General features: G+C 35.8%; 1 pseudogene; it reads left to right on the top strand.

Moving 5' to 3' along the window:
- Nucleotides 1-1,656: 1,656 nt before the first annotated feature.
- LOC148200423 (uncharacterized) lies at nucleotides 1,657-2,318 on the top strand (annotated as a pseudogene).
- Nucleotides 2,319-4,356: the final 2,038 nt, after the last annotated feature.

The raw sequence follows: 4,356 nt of genomic DNA on the forward strand, positions 1-4,356 counted from the left end.
ACGTCAAAAATATAAAACACCTCTCTAACCCTCTGATAACAGTTGAAAAACTAGCTTAAAATTGATACTAAAAGCAACCTTTAACACTAAAAGCAACCTTTAACACTAAGAAACTAGCTTGGAATCATGCTTTTGTTTATATTTTTGCAAAATAAGAGAGTTGGACAGGTTTATGCTTGATTTCAGTGTTTTATGCAGGTTTTAAGATGAATTTGATGAAAGAAGTGAAGAAGGATAGAGATGGAATCAGAAAAGAATTCAAAAAGTGCAAAAGAAGAGAAGCCGCAAGTACCGCTCAACGCCATTTTACCGCTGAGCGGCACCACTTAGCACTCGTTGGCACGCTGAGGGGTGAAAGTGAAGCTGAGGGGAAGAATTCAACACACGCACTTACCGCTGAGCGGTATTTTACCGTTGAGTGCTATTATTTTGGGCTTGGGCCTACTTTTCTGTAATTTTTAGAATAGTATATAAGCTTTAGGACTTCGTACGGTTTGTATCTTTGGCAGAGTACGAAGCAAACACACACACACACCTTTCCACCCCTTGGAGGAAGATCTTGGATGCTAAGGCTACCTACTCAACTTTCTAGGGTTCTATCTTTCACTCTTTCATTGTATTTCATGTAGTTTCATCATGAATATGGTGAACTAAACTCTTGTTGTTGTTGGGGAATCAATGTAATCCTTTGAAGCTCTCATATATGGAATTTTTTGTTTAAACATCATATTTATGATACATTCTTTCTTTCATCATTAGTTAGGGTTTTTCCTCTTTGCTCAAAACATGCATTGTTTAACTCATTCGATGTCATGATTATTGGTTTTATTGATATGGACACATACGGTAAAATCTGGATCCAGGGAAACTCTCCCATCAGTAGTATAGACCTAGACATAGGAATATGACGGTTGGTTGTCGTTAAGCTTCCGTTCACTATAATGCATAATTAATTGCTAGGGAGAAGAGACATTGTAAACTAGTGATTATGATTAGGCTTTCTTCGTCGAGACATCGAGTTTAAGGTAATTTAGAGAGTGGCATTAACATTGATAAAAAGAAGGATGAATTCCTAAAATATATGAGAGTGGATAAGATGAAATTGATTGCCCCAACAACATACTCATCCACATATTTCAATTCACCTTTTTTGTTTCTTCTTTCCCATTGATCATCACATGCATACATGTTTACTTTTTGTCTTTTGCATTTGAAACTTATAACAATTTGTTCTCAAGTCTTAAATAATCAAGAAATCATATAACTAACTAGGTCGTGAGTCCTTTGGGAGAACGATACTTGGTCTTACCGAGTTTATTACTTGATACGATTCGGTCACACTTGCCGAGGGTTAAACAAGTTTTTGGCGCCGTTTTTAGGTGTTCATAAATTTGTCATCAAGTTTTTGGCGCCGTTGTCGGGGACTCGTGGTTTAACTAGTTTATTTGTGTGATTTTTGATTACTTTTGACTTGTTTTGAATTTTGTTTTTCTATTTTAATTTTTCTGTTTTTATTTTCGTTTTTTCTGTTTTTATTTTCTGTTTTTCAGTTTTTATTTTCTGTTTTTATTTTATATCTTTTGATTTTTTATCTATCTTCTCCATCTTTTTGTGCTAACAAATATTTTCTAGAGTTTTGTGCCTAATGCTTGTAGGATGCAATTCGGACAAGAATTGAACTATATGGGCACTCAATTCTACCAAAGTAATCTCAACCACTGGTGGGAACCTCACTCAATCATGGATCAAAGTCAATTTTGGCAAGCTGCCGGACAATTTGAGAATCAACCACAACAACAATGGCAGCAACAACCTTCTCTATCGGAAAGAAGGTCAACGTTGGATGACACACTTCAACAGTTTTTGCAGGTGTCCATCTCCACACAGAAAAACATTGAAGCATCATGTAAAAGGATGGAGATGAACCTTCGTCACATTAGTCAGAGATTGGACGATTTTGAGGTTAATACTGAAGTTAACCCTAAGGAGGAAGGTCAAGCAATTGTCACTGAAAGTGACAAGATTTTTGATGAGAAAAAAATAGGGAGAGATGAGGAAAAGATAGAGAGAAAAGAAAAAGAAGAGTTGAGTGAGAAAGATAAAGATGAAGAAAAAGAAAAATAAGTGGTTGAGAGAGAAGAGAGAAAGAAAATTTGTGTGAAAATAAAGAAGTTGAGAAGAAAAAGAGAAGGGAAGAAAAAAATAAGAGAAAAGAAAAAGAGAAAATTTAGGGAGAGGAAAAGTAAGAAAAAGAAGATGAGAGGAAAGAAGAAGGAATCATATGAAAAACCCCATCCTCATCTAAAGAAATATCATAGGAAGGAAAAGAAATTTAAGTGCTTTATGGAAATCTTCAAGAAATTCGAGATTAAAGTTCCTATGATTGAGACATTGCAACAGGTTCCTGGTTTTATTAAATTTCTGAAGAAGTTCAGTAGAAAGAAGAAAAAGAAGGAGGAACTAGAGTTTTATTGGGTCAAGCTAGTGACGTTAAAAGAGCACTTGCTGGGAGGCAACCCAGTGATTTAAGAACTTTTGTTTTTGGTTTAGTTATGAACTTTTGTTATTTTTGTTATAAATTTGTTTACAAGGTATAACATCTACTGATGGATGCTAGGTGGTTAGGTATCTACTGAAGGATACTATGTCTGTATACACCTACTGATGGGTGTTGGTAAGAAAGATTTGCATCTACTGAAGGGTGTTGGAGGATTTTGGGTCAGGCTCGTGACGTTAAACAAGCGCTACCTGGGAGGCAACACAATTGATTGACATTATTTTCATTGTTTTTGTTGATTTTGTTCTAGTTGCATGATAAGGATTGAATGTTTGAGTGATGTGAGAACCTAAATACATTGAGTGAGTGAAAGGTATTAGAATAAAGACACCTAGGGCGAGCTAGGAAGAAGGTAAGTTGAAGCAGCAAGTGTCGCTTAGCGGTAAATACTATTGAGCGCCACCACTGCATAATTGGATGGACTTCCTAGGGCGTGTTTTGGTAGGAACTTTCAGATCTCACTCCTCCCACACACTCTCAAGCAATCTCCCAAGAGTTCCCTTCATTTTTATTTTTCTTCCCCCTTCATAAAACCTCTCTTCCATTCATTTTTGCATCAAGTTTCCATTCAAGTTTGGGGTTTGGTGAGAGCATTGTTGTTACGGGCTGATTTCTTCATTGTGGTTTACTAATGCTTAACAATGTGTCTTGTGGTTTTTTGAATTATGTTTGATGCAGGGATGACCTCCTCATCGGGAAAAAGAATCAAGACTATAGGATCCAAGAAGAAGGAGAGGAAGAAGACTCTGATGATAACATGAGTTGATGAGGAACTGAGATAGCATTCACTGATGGATGCTATCAGCACTAGAGCAGGATTTGTTTTATCTTCTGTTTTCTTCTAAACTTATTTGCTTATGTTAGTAGAATAGGGTTTGATGTACTCAATTGGAAACTTTGTTTGTTATGATGGTTTGCTTATGATTGTTGTGTGGTAAGTAGTTCATGATGATGCTTTGATATTGATTGATGTTGAGATTGTGCACATTATATGCTTATACAGGTGGTTCACAAGCCTTGTGAACAAATGCATGATGTTATGATTTTGATTATGATGCTCAGCAGGATGTGTATGTGGAATGAGAATGAGCCTATTTGTGAGGTTTTGAGCTCCAGAGTTTTTGAGATTGAATACTATTACTTTGAAAGCATGAATGACTTTGCCCAGGTTTTCTATGATTAACTCACTTGCTTGTTTGCATCATATGATCAAGGCCATTTGTTGGTAACCCTTTTTGTTAGCCAAATGCATGAATTTAACCCACTAAAAGAGAGCACTAAGTATTCTATCCTTTGAACCCTTAGCCTTGAACATGATTTGAAAACCCTTTGTGAAAAGCTTTACCTTGAGTTAAGTAGAAAATATTATGTGGTATTGATAAATGTTCAAGTTTGGGGTTGGTTGGAAGTTTTGAAAGGGAAAATTCAAAGCATTGAGCTAAAAGCTAAGATGTGAAAAAGAAAAGAAAAAGAAAAAGGAAATAAAAGAATAAAAAGAAAAGCTCAATGCAAAGGAAAGTTGGGAATAATTAAGAATGATTGTGTTAGACGATTCTCTTAACTCAAGGGTTTTGTGATCCAGAAAAACCAATTTTCTTGTTAGCCCAGCCACATTATAAGCCATAGAAAAGTCCTTGTGATGATGCTTGCTTGTAAGTGTTTTTGATTGTGGTTAAATGAAAGGCAAAGTCAATTCATGTGACATTGTGATAGTAGAGTGAATGAGTGAATACCTCTTATACACTTGTGTGTTTGAGTGAAACACTTTATCCTAATGAGGAAGATTCCATGAGCACATA

This window comes from Vigna umbellata, chromosome 4 (genome assembly GCF_029865625.1).
Source record: "Vigna umbellata cultivar VRB3 chromosome 4, Vumbellata_1.0, whole genome shotgun sequence".
NCBI classification, from domain to species: Eukaryota; Viridiplantae; Streptophyta; class Magnoliopsida; order Fabales; family Fabaceae; genus Vigna; species Vigna umbellata.